We start from the raw sequence: 22,977 nt of genomic DNA, 5'->3' as shown, positions 1-22,977 counted from the left end.
ATCACTCTGCACATGCTCAGAACTGGCAGAAACAGGTAGGTAGGTAAAGTAGCTCTTTTCCGTACAACAGTGCACGGATAGGACACTTAATAAAGGCTACGATTTATGGAAGTATCCTGGGCGGGAAAGGGGCATTCTCCCATAGTCAATGTACAGTAGGGTGGTCCCAAACTCCAACACATGCAGCCACGGACGTAGCAAGCTCTACGTCTGTTTAAGTAAGCTTACAATTCTGCCGTATCTCTTGCTTCAGCTCTGGGACTAGTCTAAGTAGAGCCGGTGGATCGGCCGACATTGCAGTCAGCTGACCCGCTGGCTCTATACAGTGTAAAAAATAGATTTAGAAAGGTAAAAAAAAGTGTTGGGTCCCCCCCTCTTAATGTTATTAACGCTAGTGCTGCCAGCCTAGTGCTGGTTGCCATAAATTCAGGGGGAAAAAATCATGGGGTCCCCCGATTTCATGACAACCAGCACTAGGCAAACCAACCAAGGTTGGTGGCACTATAGCAGGGGGACACACAGCAGGGGTCCCTCTGCCATAATGACAAACCAACCCCAGGCTGTTCAGCACAGGACGGTATTCCCTAGTGAATGGGGTCTGCAAAGAAATTGTGTGGACCCCCCCCCCTCTTGGAATACCCAGCCCAGTGCTGAAAGCAATAGTGCTCTTAACACACACCAGGGTAATGGGTATGGGGTAATAAAGTAAGAAAAATAGAAAGAAAAATTATAGAACACCATTTTACGTTGTGACACTAAAAGTCCCAGCCAGCCCAGGCTGCCATTACCAGTCTGGGAATGCTGGTGCTTGTAGAAATAAAAGCACCAGCATACCCAGGGCATGCTAGCACTTGGAGAACCACAAAGTTAAATTTATAAAACACACAACCCTCTTTTAAACCACATTACTTTAATAAAATAATAAAACCCCTAAAATAAACCAGTCACATCATTAAAACCACATATATTTATTTAAAAATAATAAATCCCAATATATTTATATTTATCTGATGTCTTCATGTGTAAACTATCCAATCTTGTAAGCTTTTAATCCATACTGCTTGAAACCATAACCAAAACCTTAATATTCCACAGGTCTTGTAGTTGTCCAAAAAATAACATCTAAGGTCCTGGAGTAGTTCAAAAAAATTAAACCCCCCCAAAAAATTCCAAATGTTCTTGAAAATAATTTGCTTTTCTTCAGTCTTAAAGACCCCAAAATAATCCAAACGATCCTGCTTAGCAAAATAAAAAACACAAAAACTACGGAACTTTGATCTTCTATGGAAGATCACACGGTGCAGAATGAAATATCAACAGACGCAAGGTCTATTTATATACTAGGGGGATTTTCATGACAGCGTGGCAGCCTGGGCTGGCTGGGACTTGTAGTTCCACAAAGTAAAATGGTGTTTTATACTTCTTCTTTCTATTTTACTTACTTTATTACTCCACACCCACCGCCCAAGAGTGTGGGAAGAGCCCTAGTGCTTGGGGCTGGGTAATCCTAGAGGGGGGCCTGCACAATTTTTTGGAGGACCGCCCACTCCCTAGTGAATACAGTCCCTTGCTTAACAGCCTGGGGTTGGTTTGTTACTATAGCAGGGGGACCCCTTCTGCACGTCCCCCTGCTATAGTGCCACCAACCCCGGCTGGTTTGCCTAGTGCTGGTTTTCATAAAATAAGGGGGACCCCAAGGTTTTTTTTCTCCCATGTTGGGGCAACCAGCACTAGACTGGCAGCAGCGCATTTATTTTTCATTATTTTTTTACACTGTATTATACAGCCAGTGGGTCAGGCGGATCTAATGCCTCCCGATCCGCCGGCTCTGCAGGCTCTGACAGGTATGCGCATACTGCAGCGTTAAGATCCCTGTCTTGCTGGATTCAGGCACACGCAAAGCCTAAATTTGTGCATATAACACTGAGCGTGGGGTGCAGGACTGACATGTTAGTTGTCTGTTTTCAAAATGTGTGTTTGTGTGTGTTAGAGAATTTAGGCTGTAAGCTCCAATGGAGCAAGGACTAATAGAGTCATACTCTGTAATGCAGGGCCATCTTTTCCATTGGGCACGACGGGCAGGTGCCCGGGGGCCCCATGGGCAAGGGGGCCCCATAGGCAGGGCTCTTAATTAGAATAAATAATCCTGCAAAAGAAAAAACCTTCAAGGGTACATCTATCTATCTCTATATATCTATATCTATATCTATATCTGTATCCCTATACATTTATCTATATATATATATATATACATATATATATATATAGGGGCCCCGGTCCACTGCTTTGCCCGGGGGCCCATAATGTTGTTAAGATGGCCCTGCTGTAATGCACCGTGTAATATGGTAACACTGAGAAAATACATAAATAATAATAATAATAATAATAATAATAATAATAATAATAATAATATAAAAACTCTATTGAAATTAAAGGGAACGATCTAGTAAAATAATAAATAATCAAAGCATATGGCGTTTCCTTCTCCCCTATCAAATTCCTCATCCAGCATCAGTGCCAGACTGCTTGGGATGGGTTTCATTTAAAGAGAGGGACAACAAGTGTGGGGTCACTTTATAATAGTGGCAGCCAATCCCAGGCTGGTCAGCACAGAGTCCAAGCCTCTATAAGAGGGGTGCATATACACAGCATGCCCCTCATGTTCCTCACTCCCCTCATGCCCCTCATGCCCCCCCTCCCTGAAAAAAAACATATTGAAAGAGAGAGAACATAAAGCGGAGAGATGTTGGAGCACCTGACCTCATGTATCACCTCCAATGTAGTTATTGGGCGTCACAGAAGCATCTTTCTGTATCTTTATTTCTTTTCCTGAGACAGTGACAACAAGGCTCACTGAGCACTTCTGCCTCACAGCGTTGGGGTCATGAGTTTGATTCCCGACCATGGCCTTATCTGTGAGGAGTTTGTATGTTCTCCCCGTGAGTTTCCTCCGGGTGCTCCGGTTTCCTCCACATTACAAAAACACACTGATAGGTTAATTAGCTGCTGACAAAGCTAACCCTTGTCTATGCATATGTGTCTGTCTGTGTCCGAGGAAATTTAGACTGTAAGCTCCAATTGGGCAGTGACTGATGTGAGTGAGTTCTCTGTACAGCGCTGTGGAATTGGTGGCGCTATATACGTTTATGACGATGATGATATGGAGTAGAATAAAGGCATAAAGTGTAATCTGAAGCTGTTCTGCTCGTCCCATGTATCTCTTCCTCTATCTCCTATCAACACCTTTTATATTTGTACAGTTACAATTACATTGCTTATTACATAATATGTTAATTCAGACACCTTAAGGGTGTAACATAAATTGTACATGACATAAAATTGTCAATAACAAAAGAAAATTCAGCATATACTGTATATAGATTACTGTAATACGAGAGAGAGAGGGAGGGAGGGAGGGAGGGAGCGATGTCAGACGGAGAAAGGGTCCATATAGGAGAGAGGGTGATAGCTGCAATGTGGGTTTATTGGGGGTATAAGAACTGGTAGCATCAGTCTTCAGTGCAGATATCACAGTGATAGAATCCCAGGTAACATACAATAGGTGACCATGTAAATATCACAGACACATGATTACAGCAGTGACCTGTAGATCTTACTAACAGCTGCGTCTCCTCCTCCTAACAATCATTACAACTGAGGGTGCAGCTGTGTATCTGTATAACCCCCTTGTTAATATGATTTACAATGTTACAATAACCTTCATTCCCTTATTATAGGAGAGAATGTAAAGACCGTGTCTTAATAGTCTTAGAGATAGTGTGAGATGTAAGTCTGTATCAGTTCCTGGCGTACTGTAATGTGACCACTCAGATACTGCAGCTTCTCTCCCTGTACAGATAACTTTTATTCTAAATATTAAATTATAAGCTCAGAAAATTTGAATATTTGGTAATATTTGCTTCTAAGAGGCAGAAAATTATGCTGCAGTTGTTCAGTATTGAAAGACAGGGACAGTACCAGGGGCGGAATAATTCTAAGATGGTCCTGGAAATTGGGGACAGGTGACAGCTCTGCCTTGGTGTGGACACAGTTCATGCTGCCGTGTAACTTCATGTCTCTACTTCTTTCTCTCTCTCCTAGTTTATTATTTGTTACAGATTTAGCAGTGCAGCTACTTGTAAGGTTATGTGATACATAGTTACACAGACAGTGAATCTAAATCTACCACTAATGGTGCTATCTAGGTGGAGCTCACAGCACTACCATCCCGTAATACCATATAATCACCTGGCTTATAGTATTTTATATAAGTCTCTTCAAGTAATAACATTAAGCCAAGGGTACAAAAATTCAGAAAAATGCTTCTAGTACACAGAATAAAAGAAATTATATTGTGCAATTTGTCAATATTAAATATGACAACTCCAGAGATAAAAAGTTCAAATCTTAAATGTGGAACAATAATCAGCTACTTGTGATAATGGATCATTTCTGCATAGTAAGTATATTACGGAATAATATCTATGTTGAAAATTGTTAAAACAAATGTGAATCATGAATTGCTCACTGATAGAGATGAGCAGTTAGGGGAATTTCTAAGCTATAACTAGAGCTGGCATTATAGCAGCAACATTTGGGTTATAACAATGGATGGGGGATGGGATATATTATTAGAATTATGGGAGGAACAAAACTTATTGGGAACATTCTAGCCCAGAACACTTAAAGCCAATTTCCGCTGGAACAACAGGTGAATTTCCACTCCAAATGCAGAGTGAGGAGAATATTCCATGGAGCCCTCTCTAGCATGAAGCTGTAGCTGGTCCCATCTTGGCAGCCTGTAAGCCGGAGGGACGGGTAGTCCTTTCACCATGAGGCTCCTACAACACAAGGTTGTTTTCTTTCTCTTCTGAGTGTTGAAAGATGAGTCTCCGTGTGTCTGCTGTTTTCATATCTGCTGTCACTGCTTCACGTTACATAAGTGATTACTGCACTGACCCTGAAGTCTATGGTATTATCACCCAGTGGTGGCTGTTAGGGATTGTCCAAGCTGGGTTTCAAAATGAGAGTCTGGAAGTTGTCTCACTCCAAACTTTGGAAGGGGCTTTGGTGCCTTTGCTGTCTGTTCAGGACAGTCTGTTAGTCAGCTGGGGGGTCTCATCGTATCTGTAAACCTATATGTTACTTGTCTGGCACTTCTCCTGACTTCAATATGATTGTTACATTCAAGTAGCTGCATAAAAGTTGTGTCCATTTATCCAATGTATGTGTTGTGTATTTATTTAGGGCAGTCTGGCTGTATGGTGACAGTTATCATTCTGAATCTTGAAACATGTTTATATATAGACGGGTGTATAAGATGTGTCCTGTGCTGTGTGTATAAGATGTGTCCTCTATGGGTGTATAAGATGTGTCCTCTATGGGTGTATAAGATGTGTCCTGTGCTGTGTGTGTATAAGATGTGTCCTCTATGGGTGTATAAGATGTGTCCTGTGCTGTGTGTATAAGATGTGTCCTCTATGGGTGTATAAAATGTGTCCTGTGCTGTGTGTATAAGATGTGTCCTCTATGGGTGTATAAGATATGTCCTCTATGGGTGTATAAGATGTGTCCTCTATGGGTGTATAAGATGTGTCCTGTGCTGTGTGTATAAGATGTGTCCTCTATGGGTGTATAAGGTGTGTCCTGTGCTGTGTGTAGGGTATTATTTGGGGACTGTGTGGAAGGGATAAGAAGGAGACTTGGGGACCACTGACAAAATCTTTTCAGTTCTTCCTGCCTCCACCTCTCCTATGATTCTTTATCAGTGTGTTCCATAAAGAAAGATAGAAGAGAAAGTGTGAGAGATATAGAGGTCTATCCAGTAAAAAATCAATTCATACAGTCATGTAATAAAAAAGTTAAATAGTTATATATATATATATATTAAACTTCTCACCTGCTTGAGCTACGCAGCTGGGATTGTCTGGTTTCTCAGCTTTCTTTGTAAAACTCATTTCGGCATAGGCGATGTCGTCCATGGTTTATCCTTCTCTGAGCTCTCCTGAGATCTGACTCTGGCGGAAGTGAGACACTAATATAGGAACTGGTTCTCAGGTAATAGAGCTACATTTATACATCTGTACCATGTATATCTCACAGTGACTGCAGTGTAGGTTCTCAACAAGCCACAAATCTCCTAAGTCACATGTTTGTGGTTTGTTAAAGAAGCAGTGATGTATGTATGTATGTATGTATGTATGTATGTATGTATGTATGTATGTATGTATGTATGTATGTATGCATGCATGTATGTATGTATGTTTGTATGTATGCTACGAGGCAATTAAGTCACCATTGGATGACGATAACGAACAGACCTGAAAATCCCAACATTATATTGTCTATGATTTGTAATGGTAAATATGTGCCCTGCAATGCATCTCTTATGTGTAATATGTATATATCTCATATGGAAAATAAGTACCCGGGACATGTCTTTTTCACCTCTGTATGGACTCTATACCACACATGTGATCCATATCTCCTCTCTATGAGCATCCTGGGAAACAAGTACCCGGGACATGTCTGTACATCTTATTGTCAGGCTTTGAGGAGCACTGTGGACTACAGATGCTCAGAAACCACTAACTAGTATTAGCACCACTGAATCAGGAGGTGCAGAGTCTAATGTACACATGGTTCACCAGGGACCCCCACAAGGAGGTTTGTGCTTTGCTGTGCAGGGTACGCAGGTCGCGGTCCTCCTTGACAGTTACCAGAATAATGGTTGAGAGTGGTCAGAATGGTCCGGGTCAGAAACCAAAAAGGAACAGTACTGGTACAGAAGAGGTACCGAAGAGAGAAGTCAGACAGGCCGAGGTCACAAGGATAGGACTAGTAGGGGAATCCAGAAGAATGGTCGACAAGCCGAGGTCACAACAGAGGTACAATCCAGAAGAGAAGTTAGGAAAGCCAGGTCAGAACCAAAACAGAAGCAGGAACATACAATATCTCTGGAGAACAGGAGATCTGATACTCTGGAACCCTAATGGTGTCAGAGCCAGGTTTAAATAGAGGCAGCCATGCTGTGATAGGAGAAGAGGGGCTGTCAGACACACTGACCACCGAGTCAAGGAAGCGTTCTGTTGCCTAGCAATGGGACGTGTCAGTGCCCATGCAAGGACTGCAAGAAATATCAGGTGGCTGTCCTCTCTTCACAGGGGAACAGTGGGTATGGCGCCTGACAGTACCCCCTCCCGTTCTCTCCCCCAAAGAAGGAATGGTCTTATCGAGGAACTCAGCAAGGAGACGAGGAGCAGGGTGGTCTACTTCATCTACCCAAGATCATTCCTCTGGGCCATAGCCTTTCCCATGTACAAGGAACTGTGTCTGACTTGACTACCATCCACTACAGTCAGTACCAGAGGTTGTGGATTTCCTGGCTTCAAACTGATAGCGATATTTCTTAAGTAGTCAGTGATCAGATAAGATATATTATAACGGCCGGAGAGACATCAATTACACACCCAGCTGGGGTGCAGTATATGCTCTGAGTTTATTAAGACAAATCATCACCTATTTATATATATATATAATGTTTCAGTCACATAGACATTTTAGCACTGCGCAAGTGTGAAACACAAATTTCAGCACCAGCAAATATTACAAAGTACAAAGAAAGATAAACGTGTCCTGGGAAACTGGATATAGCTGTTACAAATCATAGTTGCAGTTCTTGCATGTCCTTGAAACTTGTTAATAGAACTAAAGCCTATTGTGACTTGCAAAGCTGTAGCCCTGAGCCCTGAACAATATTTTTTTGAACATTCCAAGTTAATTCTTTCCAAACCCAATGTTCACATTGAAATTCCCTATACACATCTCTAGTTAATGCTGTGGTAGGTGCATACAATGACATATTTAACATGAAAACTAACACAACTGACTGTTTTGTAAGTGATTTCTTGATCTCCCTTTAGTCTACAATCAGGCTAGTGAGTGTGACACACACACACAGACACAGTCACATACCAACACGCACACACACATACACATGCACACACACAAACACACATACACACACACAAACACATTCACAGGAACAGACACACACACACACACCTATACACAGGGACAGACACACAGGAACACACACACTTACACACACACACACACACACACACACACACACACAGACTCTCTCAGGACTGCTGCATATGCTGCCCATCACCCTTCTTCATTCACTCACTGTGGCTAAAATATAAGTTACATACTTGCCAACTCTCCTGGAATGTCCGGGAGACTCCAGCATTATGCGAGAGTCTCCCGGACTCCCGGGCGAGTGTGGCAATCTCCCGAATTCTGCCCACTTCACTAGGAAGTGCCCCACTTCCTAGTGAAGTGGGCAGAATTAGATCCCAAATGCCGCGATTCCCAGTGAATCGCGGCATTTAACCCCGCCCCCTGTCAAATGACGCGATTTGCGTCATTGTGTCGCGGGGGCAGGGCCAAAATGACGCAATTTTGGAGTCCCGCCCCCCACACGCCCACCTGCTACAGAGAGTCTCCCGGACACCAACTTAAAAAAGTTGGTAAGTATGGTTATAAATAATATAGAACGTGACATTTCAATTCCTGATTCCAGTCAGACCGTCTATATGGAATGTTATAATGATTTGCATGTAAAAAGCAAAGATAACCTTGTTTGGTATAATAGACTTATTTTATTAAATGTAAATAATATTCCACTCTTATTACCTCTTCCAACTCCAGAGTCCAAGCCTTCTCCCGAGCTGCCCCCCTGCACTGGAACGACCTCCCTCGCTCCATCCGTCTCGCTCCCAATCTGTGCTCCTTCAAAGGGGGACTCAAAACTCACCTGTTCCTGAAAGCCTACCAACCATCCACTTAACCCCTCATCTACTCTGCTTGTTCTCCCCCTCTCCCCTGGTCCCTTTTTCTCCCTCGTATCACTGCTCCCTTTGTGCCTGTTTTGTCCACCCTCCCTTAGGATGTAAGCTCGCATGAGCAGGGCCCCTCTCCCCTCCTGTCTCCTCACCTGTTCTTCTGCTTCGCCCTCACTCCATATGTCTGCCTGGAGTTTCCGATGCATTGGTACTTAGTGTTTATTGTTCTGTAATGTTTTACCCTGTATGGTCTACTGTTCATATTATGTAAGGCGCTGCGGAAACCTTGTGGCGCCTAACAAATAAATGATAAATGATAATAATAATATTATTTTTCACATAGATTCAGTATTTCTGTATCAAACCCACCCAGCAAAGATAAAACTATATCAGATGTATCTGTATCTCCTGTAACACAATAACATTACACGGAGGTGATTCCACTTATCTGCCGTACAGGACATATATACAGATAAATAGAATATTTGGGGGGAGGGGGGGTGATATATCAGCTTGCACAATATATTTAAGGGTTACCGTCTACTTCCTCATTCAGCCCTTGTGGATGGACCCACCTCCTCCCTGCAGAAAAATGGTATACTGTATAAATGCAGTTTAATTATTAGCGTATTGTGTATATTATTGTAAATGCAGAAAGTATATTATGATGCTGAGATTTCTCAGGGATTATGTCCACAGCATCTTTGTGTAACACCGGGAGACAGAATATATCATGTTAATTAGCATTTGGTCTGAGCCCAGGTAGGGGGAAGGTATCACATGAACAACTACAACCATAGGGAGTCTTCATATTGAATCTGTCACAATGATCAACCATTCAGTTATATGGGAATTGCAGATAAATTGTGTTTAAACCTCAATTTTACATTTTGGAAGATTGTTCCCTGCGCCCAGAGATATTGCCTGATACCAAACATTAATATGTTATTTCGCTGTGTAGAAAGATCTCCAATTTGCAAGAGGAGAGGCCTGTCCTCATGGTTACATAGGGGAGAAATGAATTACACATAAGCATAAAAAGCTTGTTCTTAGACCTAGTCATATGTAGTTGTTTGGTTGGCTCAGTGCAGTCTACCCCCTCTCCCAGATTGCCCCCCCCCCTCCCAGATTGCCCAAACATCCCTGCTCACATTACCCACTAGGAATAGGTCAGTATATCAAGTGATTTTTAAACTTTATGACAGGGGTTGTAAACTGCTTTTGTCTCTATGTAAAGAATAAATGTTCTTGAATTCAATGGTATTTATCAGGAGCGAACTTAGGGGGGAGATTTTTGTTGCCTAGAAACCCCCTTTACTCCAATCACATGATCCATCAGCTTCTAGAAACCTCCCAATCAGTATGTGCATTAAATGAACTATAACACACTGTGTATGGACTAGGAAACACTACTGTGAGTATCTCCATAGGTTTAACGAACATTGTTCTCAACAAAATGTTGAATGTCACTGCTCATAGGTTTTGGCTTTGGTGTCCTGGTGGAAGCTCTGGGAGTAACTGTATTATGTTGTATTTCAATTGGGTGTAAGGGGTGATTAATATTAATTTTGTACAATAGTATTAAATTGGTGAGATGGTCAGATATTTACATAGGGGGTTAATATTAATTAATGTTGAGAAATGTGGGGATTTACAGTTTATAGACTTTGGGCCACATTTAATTAGGAGCAAAGAGAAAAAGCAAAATATGCAAATACATTTATATTTTTCATGCAGGGAAAATACCCGTCTAGTTTACATTTCTAGATGTCATATCTGACTAATACCTAATCTCTGTTCTACATGTAACTCTGAATTATATTGTTATACGGAACATATAGACACCTGCACAGTATCACTTCTCTTTATGTCATTCTCAGCAGCTGCTACGTGTGGACAAGAGTACTTCCCTTGTTCTGTATATTATGTAAATTTATTTTATTTTAATTTACAGAAGAGGAAAATGTGTCACAAGGGGATATTATTAAAACTTAATTTTTAATTATTATGCTTTAAAACATTTTGTTTGTGAGAACAACACAATTTAATATACTGTTTATAAAATTCTTGAAGAAGAAGTGTTCAAGATTGAGTGTAAATAACAATTATTATTAAAATACAGTGCAACCATCGTGGTCATCAATAGTTGTCATATTTACCGATAATATCTCAGTATGTAATTAGTTTACAGCCCTATTTTTAAGAATTTTATTCTACTCAAGGAAATGATCTGAATACGCCGGAGTCTCTCTGATAGTTATACTAATAGTAATTCAGTTTATCTGTGATAAACACAAAGTGCACATAGTCCTTTCTGATGTTGTGGCCATTTTATTCACTTTAAGTAATTGACACTTCCATTTGTACTACTGAAGGAAAGAAGATTCCCATTGGATTTTCAAAGGGGAAAAAAATAGATTTTATGTGGAAAATACAACTCTTGCTGTTATTAATAACACTATCCTGACACTATTCTCTCCTGTATATATGACACATCATTAAATTATTACATTGTATACAAATAGGGAAATGTGACTTTTGCATTAATTATTAACACTGTCCAGCTGCATCTCTGCACAATATTTATACTTTCTCTACACTATCTTGGGGCATAATTATATACACCAACTATAACTGATGTAAGTCTGAGGCAAATGAAACAGTGTTTGAGCTGGATGCATCTTGAGATTCGTCTGACTGAGCATAATAATGTGTATCCTTGTACCTTTCTTCAGTCCATCAATGTAATACACCTTCCACATATATACACTTTTCTTGGGTGCATCTTTTTACTGTGTAAACATATGAGCTCCCAAATCTTCTTTACTGATGATAACTGCTGTGGTTGAAGTTGTGGTACAGACCAGAGTGTAGTATTATCTACTGACAGAGAAGGTCAGAACCCTCACAATGAACCAAATGACATAAAACAGAAAGTAAAGATGACCCTGCCAACATGAGCTTACAATCTAATAGGTGTGGGGAGCACTAGGTACATAAGTAGTGGATTAACAGTTGTAGCTGTTGGTGTAGATGTGAATGTATAACCAGGTGGTAGAAGTAATGTAATTGTCATCCAGATGTGTTGCAGTGAGTGAGTGTCACCACCTATCATTATGTTATTGGTGGTTATAGGACGTGGAGGTCACTAACATAGCCGGATTAAGGGGGGGCACAGGGGGCACGTACCCCGGGCCCCCCTCTCTCCAAGGGCTCCCCGCCGCTGCATGAACTTTCCTGCTGTCAGTTTCTAACTGACAGCAACCGCTCTGGGCCCTCCTCTCTCCGCGGCTTCCCCCCCCGTCGCCCGTATGACCTAGCCTGCTCCTGCTGTCAGTTGCTGTCTGACAGCTCTGCCCATCATTTTTTTTGTTACTTTCGCGGCGGCGGCGGGGGGGGGGGGGGGGGGGTAGGTTTGCTGGCGGTTCTGGGCTATTCCTCTTTGTTGGTGGGGGAGCAAAAAAAAAAACCTAGAGATTTACTCACCTGATCGCGGCCGCGCAGGCGTCCCTCCTTCCTCTCTGCTCTGTTAATGCTGAATGACAGGCGTGACATCATCAAGTCACGCCTGTCATTCAGTGAGGAGCAGCGCGGAGAGGAAGCAAGAAGACAGAAGACAGAAGAGAGGAGAAGAGAAGAAAAGATAATAGAAAGGTAAGTGAAAAAAGGGAATTAAGCAGAAAGGCAAACTATGAGGAAAAAGGATATGAGAAAGGCAGAGTAAGGAAAAAGGGGAGAGAGGCACCGTAAGGAATAAGGGGAGGAGAGAGGCACAGTAAGGAATAAGGGGAGGAGAGAGGCACAGTAAGGAATAAGGGGAGAGAGGCACAGTAAGGAATAAGGGGAGAGAGGCACAGTAAGGAATAAGGGGAGAGAGGCACAGTAAGGAATAAGGGGAGAGAGGCACAGTAAGGAATAAGGGGAAAGGGGAGAGAGGAACAGTAAGGAATAAGGGGAGAGAGGCACAGTAAGAAATAAGGGGAAAGGGGAGAGAGGCACAGTAAGGAATAAGGGGAGGAGAGAGGTACAGTAAGGAATAAGGGGAGGAGAGAGGCACAGTAAGGAATAAGGGGAGGAGAGAGGCACAGTAAAGAATAATTGGAGAGAGGCACAGTAAGGAATAAGGGGAGGAGAGAGGCACAGTAAGGAATAAGGGGAGGAGAGAGGCACAGTAAGGAATAAGGGGAGGAGAGAGGCACTGTAAGGAATAAGGGGAGGAGAGAGGCACAGTAAGGAATAAGGGGAGGAGAGAGGCACAGTAAAGAATAAGGGGAGGAGAGAGGCACAGTAAAGAATAAGGGGAGGAGAGAGGCACAGTAAGGAATAAGGGGAGGAGAGAGGCACAGTAAGGAATAAGGGGAGGAGAGAGGCACAGTAAGGAATAAGGGGAGGAGAGAGGCACAGTAAGGAATAAGGGGAGGAGAGAGGCACAGTAAGGAATAAGGGGAGGAGAGAGGCACAGTAAGAAAAAAAGGGGAGGAGAGAGGCACAGCATGAGAAAAAAGGGGAGAGAGGCACAGATTGAGGAAAAATGGGGAGACAGGCACAGTATGAGGAAAAAGTGCGGGAGAGAGGCACAATAATGGGGACTATTAATTTAAGATGTGGTGGTTTGGGGGTGAGTTTGGAGAGAATGAGGTCTCTATTAAATGTGCCTATGAATTATTTAATGGCAGTGACAGGTTCGGGAAATACGTATATTTCTGAAATGCAAATACTATTCATTTATTGCTGGACCTGTTTGTAGGGAGGGAAATAGGTTTATTTATTAAATATGAATACTATTATTTTAATGTTGGGGCTGGAGGAAGGCCTAATTATTATTCGTGGATGGTACAGATTTAACACTGGGGCTGGCTGTAATTTTCTAAATATATCCATTTTTTTTCCAAATAGGTCCTCCAACATTCCAGGATCCAGGCAAGCCGCAACTAAAGAAACCTGCAGCACAGGTGGTGAAAGTGAGAAGAACAGGTAGGAGAGAGCAGCAGAGTCTGTGAAATGTTGTGATTCTAGTGGGACAATCCTAATTTTTGGTGTCCGTTCAATGGTGTACACAACAATGCAGGTGCCTCAACACACCCATTAGCAATTTTGAATAAATATTGAATAAAATTGTAGATGTTTATTTTTTTTTGTTAATTTTAGTGTGCTGTACCATTGCTAGTTTTAGTGTGTGGTATAGTTGTATTTTTAATGTGTGGTGTCAATGCCCATTTTAATGTGGGGGTTTTGATGATTGTTTTAATGTGAAGTATTTTAATTTGTGGAAGTAATGACTTTTCTTGTGCAGACAAGCTAGGCGAGCCCTCTGGGAGAGCTGTAAATGTCGTACTGGGGGCTATAGGTGTCGTAATGCAGGATGTGTCAATGCTTACAGCCTTATACCCAATGAAGACACTATGCTCTTAATTTTAGATTTTAGGGGCCCCCCTGTCTTAAGTGCCCCGGGCCCCCCAAAGCCTTAATCCAGCTCTGGTCACTAACTGTTAGTATGTTATAGAGGCTGCAGTATAGAGTGATCTCTCCGACTTGTCGATTCACTTGTGTTTGATAAAGATATGGCTGACAGCTGGCTAAGGTCAAGAAAGAGGAGGATGTACTGCATTGCTGGACCGTCTGACAAATCAAAACAGGTACAAGCATTAGTATTATTAAACCTTGCTGGGGCCGATGTTGTTGACAAGGCTGAAACATTTGTTTATGAAGAAGGGGAGAATAAAGAGGATCCAGATATACTACTTAAAAAAATTGATGACCTATGCCTCAATGTGACAAATGTAATTATGGCTGGGCATGCATTTAATACACTAATAAGCGTGATGAAACTATTCAATCTTATGTCTCATCACGTAAAAGTATTTCAAAGAAATGTGAAGTTGGTGCCATCACTAACATATTAATCAGAGACAGAATTGTATGTGGACACATAATGACATGGGACCTGATTCATGTCCAAACACAACTTACATGTAAGTTGCGTTTCAGGAAAGAACACAGAACTTGTGAGTAGTTCTAAACACATTCAGATCCCAGCGGATCTCAAGAAACGTTTCCATTTGAATCTGGGTGGAAATACTCTACATAAACAGTACTGGCCGTAGTCACACGTAGACTGCAGTATATGCACATGTGTATGTGCAATAAGAGTACAGAACAAATTATTTGGTTTCTTGATCATAAAATAAAATAACAACTTATTAGTCTAATCATTCATATAAATATTGGAAATAAAATATTTTTTTTGTATTATTATTTTTTGTTTGAATTACACAAATAAAGGTGCTTTCAATGCATACTGTACATACAATGCACTTATATAATCTATCTCAGTTCCATACAGATGTTCTGTGCTCTAGTCGCACATATATGTGTAACTCAAATCATAGACTATCCCGTGTCAGTCATCACTATCAGTCGGCACTGACACCTGCCCGGTAGTGGGTGCAACTGATATGGCTGAAACCCAACGTAATTGCATGATCTCAAGGCATGAATCAGCAGCATCTGCACCTGAAGCCTGTACTGTACATCGGTTATGTTAGTCGGCTCCTTCCCTCCCCTGTTCTACCTCTCAAGTCATAGGCATAGTAAATGTCATCTGTGCTCAGATAGGAATTACATTTATTGGCATAAAGTCAATTTAGGAGCACGTGCAGAGCAATTTCAGCCAAGAGACAACACTCAAGGTTAGGTCCGCACATGATTCAGGCCCACCGTGCGCACAGCTTCAGAAAGAGAGATGGCCATTAATATCTCCATGCTGCATAAACAGTCAGAATGGAGTATCCCTGAACATAAGAAAGATGGAGACATGTGTACTGTACAATACACACCACAGCAGTACAACCTATGTCACAATTGTGGAATCTGCCACCCCCCTGATCACAACAAGTGCTCAGAGTACAACAAATGGTGAAATGTGTGGAAAATGGAACCACTCTGCATATAGCTGCAGATCTAACCATATGACAGTATCCAGACAGCCAGCTGAGACTCAGACACACAGACAGGCTCCCCGACTCAATTACCTGGAGACCGAGCCGGATATCAAACCTGACACAGACTTGTATTGTGAAAGTGTTGACTCAAGGGGGTAAATGTATCAATATGCGGATTCTTCAACACCCGCGTGCTCAGCCTCTTCCGCGATTAAATTTCAAGCGGCGCTGTATTGTAAAGGGTTAACTTCCCTTTACAATGCAGCGCCACTTGAAATTTAATCATTGAAGAGGCTGAGCACGCGAGTGTTGAAGAATCCGCATATTGATACATTTACCCCAAGGAGTGAAAAAGGTGAGATTTTCACCACATTCGAAGATAAATCCAATCACAACCTTATTAAGATGAAAATTGACACTGACACTAAATTAAATGTTTTATCTAAAGATTTGCTGCACAAAACCAAGTCACAAGTGCACATTGATCAGACTAACTTAGTAAACCTAATTGTATATGGTGGACAAATTATCAGAACACTAGACACAGCTACATTGGAGTTTACACTTTCAACCTTGTAGTTTCATATAATAGACTGGGAGGTCAAGCCACTGTTGGTCCTTCCAGACAGCGTATAACTGGAGTTTATCCATTTAGGAGTAGAGGTGCAGACGTAAAATATGAAAATCCATAAATGAGAGAGCTGGAGACCTATTTTACTTGAACACCATTGGAAAGTTACCTTTTACTTATCACATGCAATTGCATTACTCCATTAACCCCATGGTATGTGTGTCCAGATGTGTCCTAGAAGCCATGAAAGATAGTTTGCAATGATTCCTCGGCATGTCAATTTACCTCTATAAGTTCTTTCCCCATTACAGAGAGATAACTGCACTTTGCGACAACTATTGCATCAACTATTACAGGGTGTTGGCAAGAACACTATGGGGGTATCCAAGCTTAAAACAATGCTAACTGCAGGCCCTCGGTCTGGACAGTGGCATTTTACTTGGTGCCTAAATGACAGTACTCTGCTTGACCCCCACTTAAAATCACAAATTGCCAATAAATCCGAAATAATTACTCTACAAACGCTGACCAAACAATTTCTCCTATGCTTCTCTGGGATGCCGATAAAGCTGTGATTCGTGGTAGCTTAATAAGAGAGGCCTCCTTCGTTAAAAAAATGAGAGCTCAAAAATTTCTTGAGGTCTCGGAGCGAGTTGCCAATTTGGATGCTATCCACAAATACAAAGGTCAACCAGAGGACTATAATAACCTAGTGGCAGCTAAGGGTGAGCTCAACCTTTTGCTCTCTATCAAAACTGAAAACACACTCAAATGCCTGAATCAGCCCTTTTATGAAGAGGGTGAAAGGTGGACAGGTTGCTGACATCCAGGTTGAGGGCCAAGATGGCCCATAGCAATGTTACTCGAATCAAAACACACTTAGGTGTCGCCACACAGGACCCTGACCAAATTGCCAAGTAATATCGGAAATTATAAAGTAAACCCTTCACCTAAAGGTAGCTCTCCCCGGTGCCTGTGGAATCTATTCGGGACTTCTTGCCTCAATGCCACATACCTAGACTCCTACCTTGTGCGCTTAATGTGCTGGGTGCACACTTTACTCCACAAGAAATTTCCAGCTTCATAAAAAGCCTAAAACCAAATAAAGCCCCTGGCCCAGAATGGCTTTACCACCATGTACCATGTAAATAAAACATTTAATTCATTACTTCACCTTATCTTACTGATGTGTTCAATAGTGTGCTGATGGGGAGATCCTTCTCCAAGGAGGTTCTTGAAGCCAGAATTATTATTATTCCTAAGGAGGGCAAAGATCCTTCAGATTGTGCCAATTACAGACCCATCGCACTCTTGAACACAGATGATAAAATATATGTGAAGGCTCTGGCGGAGCGTCTTAATGTAGTGTTACCTCAGCTAATCCATAAAGATCAGGTCGGTTTCATTCCAGGCAGACAAGCACGCGATAATACTAGGCGTACCATTGATCTTATACATTGTATTAACCTCTAAGACTCCAGCCATTGTACTTTCATTGGATGCAGAGAAGGCCTTTGACTGAATCAATTGGCCAATCAAGCTGGAAACTCTTAAAAAATGTGGATTTGGTAGTAAATTCTTGCATGGGAACCAGGCCCTTTACTCTGTTCCCTTGGGGAGGGTCTTGGTGAATGAAATACTCTCTTCTTCACTCCCTATCTTAATTGGCACCTGACATGGATGCCCACTATCACTGTTGATTTTTGCTCTCGTGATAGAGCCCTTGGTGGCGAGGATATTAATATATGTATTAATGACATTGGTGATGGTTTAGAGAGTAAAGTTTCTATTTTTGCAGATGACACTAAACTCTGTAAGGTAATAAAATCAGAGCAAGATGTAGCTTCTCTACAGAGGGACTTAAATAAACTGGAGGATTGGGCGGCCAAATGGAATATGAGGTTTAACACAGATAAATGTTATGCATTCAGGGATCAAAGAACGCAATCTATAAATTAAATGGAATTAATTAATTTAGGAGAATCTATAATGGAAAAGGATTTGGGAGTGCTCGTAGACAGTAGACTTAGTAATAGTGCTCAATGTCAAGCAGCAGCTGCAAGGGCAAACAAAGTATTGGCATGCATAAAAAGGGGCATAGATGCAAGGTAAGTGTAATTTTGCCACTGTATAAATCGTTGGTAAGACCTCATCTTGAATATGCAGTACAGTTCTGGGCACCACTCTATAAAAAAGATAATTTGGAACTAGAAAGGGTTCAGAGAAGGGCAACAAAATTGATAAAGGGTATGGAGTCATTAAGTTATGAGGAAAGGTTAGCCAGTTTAGGCATGTTTACTTTAGAAAAGAGGCGTCTAAGAGGAGATATGATTACTATGTACAAATACATTAAGGGTCAATACAGAGAGCTTTCATGGGAACTTTTTACCCCAAGGACCATACACAGGACACGTGGTCATACCCTATGGTTAGAGGAGAGGAAATTTCACAACCAGCAAAGGAAGGGGTTCTTTACAGTAAGGGCAGTCAAGATATGGAATTCATTGCCAGTGAAGGTTGTGATGGCAGATTCAATAGATATGTTTAAGAAAGGGTTAGACAAATTTTTAGCGGAAAGGTGTATCCAGGGATACGACCGTTAATTAAAATGAAGGATAGAAGTGGATATAGGGTAAAAATAGGACTGCAATATTGAGTCTGGGGGGATTTTCACAATTGAAACAGATTGGCGGTTGCTTACTCTGGATTAATTTCAAATATAAGTGCAGGATTGCAGGAGATCCAAAATAGGTTGAACTTGATGGACTGGTGTCTTTTTTCAACCTCATCAACTATGTTACTATGTATGTCTCTCCCCTGATATTAGAGGTTTTGCAGCTGGGTCTGACTGGTATAAACTTTCATTTGCAGATGATATCCTGCTTGCACTGACCTCACCTCACACCTCTATCCCAAACTTACTCGATGTCCTCATTACCTACAGCTTTCTCACGGGGTATAAACTTAATTTTTCCAAGGCTGAGGCCCTTACACTTCATCTTTCATCTCCTACCCTGGATCTCCTTAAGAGTAATTTTAATTTTTCTTGGCAGCACCCCAAATTAAAATACTTGGAAGTCTATATTACTTCCAACTATGATACTTTGTACTCAACAAACTTCCTACATGTTATTAACACGATTAAGCTGGATCGACTCAGATGGCATAAAATGATTATTTCCGGTCTGGGTAGGATTGTCTCCCTTAAAATGAACGTATTACCCTGTGAGGATACCACCCTTAGCTGGGATGGCAGTTACCCTCTGTGGGATTCAACTCACTCGGGGAGACCAGAGTATATCAAAATAAGACTTTATTACAACAGCACAACACCCCAAGACGTTCACAAGATACAGGGTAAATTGTAGCATGTATCCTCCAGCAGCCTCTTGCAGTCAGCACTATAAAGTAATATTTTCAGTCTCTTTCAGGGTCTTATACTCCCGCAATATTACCACTAGACAGTTACCATGTCGACCAGCCTGGGTTACTGGCTCACACAGACCCTGTTCTGGTAGAGTTTCCTCCAGCGGCACCACAATGCCTGTCCCAGAGTCCTTTTTTCTGATGTCCTCTACACCAGGATCCTCCAAGCTACAATAGCTCTCTTGGCATTCTGTTCTCCTTATATTCTTGGCTGTATACACAGGGAGTAGGGTCAAATGTCTCAATCTTACCCTTTTCAGAAGGGGTGTATCAGTGGATACTTTAACTGTTAGTCATACTGTCAATGTTACCTTAATTATATAATTGAATGGCTTGACTCAATAAGCTATTTGGCTGGGTAGATTTAACAAAGGGTTACAATAATACATCAGGGAATAACATGGCATTTTACACTTGCGTGACACATTAAGACTTTTGACACATTATATCTGTAGCTTTATACAATCTAAGTTTGAGATACACTTTGATACAATAACATTTATATTGATACATATTAATACATTTCCCAATGCTATAACAATGTTTATAATACTGTGGAGACAGTGCACATCATATGACCTAATACCAGGTCCCAGATTACCTGTTGACTTAGATAAATAACTTGGGTTGCCAGCTAGCTACGCAGACATTGTTCTGTTTAAAAAACAAATCTAAGCCACACCTCATAACAATGGACATTTGAGACAAATGGTAATTAAATTAGCTAAGACAAGCAAAAATGACTTCTGCTGTCCTGTTATTTTCACACAATATGGCAACAGTATTTATATTTCTAATACATACAATATTGCAGGTAATAGCAAGGGCAAAATATACCTAATCACATTAAATAATAATACATACAATACACCGATACTCTGGTGTATATACTTAGACGGGACCAAGGATTAAAAAGTACATTAAACTGTGAGAAACGGGTGATGAATAAAAAGTCTTCAGTCCAGAAGCACCCCGCCGTTTAGTGACATACCCTCTACCTATTTCAAACACTTCAAGTGAAGGCACCCAAATCTACTCTGCTACAGCTGCATCGCTGGTTCTTGCAATTTGTCTGGCGTCACAAACCCTCGTATACCAGCTTTGCGACTTTACGTAGAGCTACACACATTGGAGGTAGGGGATTTACGGAAATTAACCTTTATTATAACACTATCCACCTGGGCCAGGCCGTGGCATGGTTCTCAGGGGGACTTGGCCAAAGGTGGATTGAGCTGGAATCCTCTATTTGCAAGGTGTCGTTCTTGGGCTTGGCATTGGGGATGCCAGCGAGCGATAGACCTAGAACTATGAAAGCCCAACCTGTCATTTCCTTAACTTCTCACATTTGGGACTATTGTAGATGGCATTTTAAGACCACCACAATACCCTCCCCATAGCGCCTCTCTCGAATAACCCTGCTTTCTCACCAGGGCAATGCCACTCTCCTTTTCAATCCTGGCACGTGAGAGGCATAAAGTTGATTAGAGATGTACTTGAGTCTGGTCATTGTATTCCATATGCGTCCCTTAAAGAAAATTTAGACTTCCCGTTAATCAGCCCTTTTGTGTACCTTCAGGTAAAACATTATGTTGAATTCCTCTTAAAACCTGATGTTACGAGAGGGCGGACTCCTCTGGAATCTATTTGTGTCAGAGACCCCCTTCAAAGAGGTATTATTTTTAACTTATATAATCTCCTTGTCACAACTAGACAGACCAACTGCCCAGCCCATGAAGAGGGAGGTCGACTTGGGCAGGCCACCAGATGAGCACACCTGGTCAGCAATCGGAGAGCAGGTTTCGAGGACCTCTGTCTCCTCTATTTTAGGTGGTGCCTTGTCCAGACTAGGTTAAAACAATATAAGGGACCACATCTGATCTATTTTGGTGGGGATGCAGTGAATGAGGATTGTTGCTCCACATCTGGTGGTCCTGCTGAAATATTGCTCTGTTTTGGGATGATGTGGCTGCTCTATTAAACAAAGTTACACAGATTCAAATTACTAAATGTCCCTGGTCCTTACTCTTGGGCTCTCCATTAGAGGCTCTCGATAAATATGCAGAGAAGCTGTTCATACAAATCCTCAATGCAGCCAGATGCCTTGTGGCTAAGAACTGGAAAAAATCAGACCCCCCCATCTAGACAACACCTCATCAATAAAATATGGTTCCTGGCATCAATGGAAAATTTTTTGGCATACCTAAACAATACATCTCACAAATTCTCCCAAATCTGGTGCGATTGGTTTATTTATAATAGCCCCTCCAGTTCACACGATACCAGCGCTCACCTTCAGGATACTTCATCCCTCTTCTTATAACCTGTCAAATTTGATGTTATATGTTGACACAGTTTTCCTCAAATAGAGGAACGATGGTCGCTCTCTCTTTCTCCCTTCCTCATTACAGTACAGAAAATAGACCTCACACTCCGATATATCACTCAATGTTTTGGTATTTAATATTTGATACAGTTCAGGCAGTCTAATTTAATGTGTACTTTATTTGCCTTCATGTTACCTTTTTTGTACGTTCTTTTGTGTAACAGCTGGGGCTGCCACACAGCCACTTCCAAATGTATATACTGTCACCTATTTTGGCCTACTTTGGCTTTCTACACTGTATGTATACATTGTGTGTTGGTACTTTATAAATACAGTTATTAAAAAAATGCTAACAAGCTCTCCCGTGTTGCAATACAGCAACCAGTTCTGCTATCTGCTGATGCTTCACAGCAATGGCTGGGTGCCATTTGTATGCAACAGAACAGGTCAATTACTTGTACATCCAGGGCCATCTCAGAAACTGAGACTAGATATGAACAAATAAAAAAATGAGCTAATGGCATTGATGTGAATATATGGACACAGTGAAAATTTCATCCTGCTGTTTTTTTTATCCACTTCACTGGACCTTGCGGATTTAATTATGTACCTTAAGATTTATTAATGTTTATTCTTATTTTGGTTTGTGGCTATGTAGGAACTTTTTATTTCAAAGGACTTGTATATGGACTTGTATATAGAGACTGGTAAATTAAACTACATCGTCACACGCAGACTTACAAAATGGTAAAAACACAATATCTTGTTTTACATTCCCCTCCCTCTGGACAAACAGGATGTCAGCAACTTCTAAAGCCCCTGCAACGTCACAAATGCTTGTAAAGGGTTAAAATGAGGAGTTGCTCT

Source organism: Mixophyes fleayi, chromosome 1, assembly GCF_038048845.1.
Source record: "Mixophyes fleayi isolate aMixFle1 chromosome 1, aMixFle1.hap1, whole genome shotgun sequence".
Lineage (NCBI taxonomy): Eukaryota > Metazoa > Chordata > Amphibia > Anura > Limnodynastidae > Mixophyes > Mixophyes fleayi.
Note: the sequence above shows the minus strand (reverse complement) of the source record.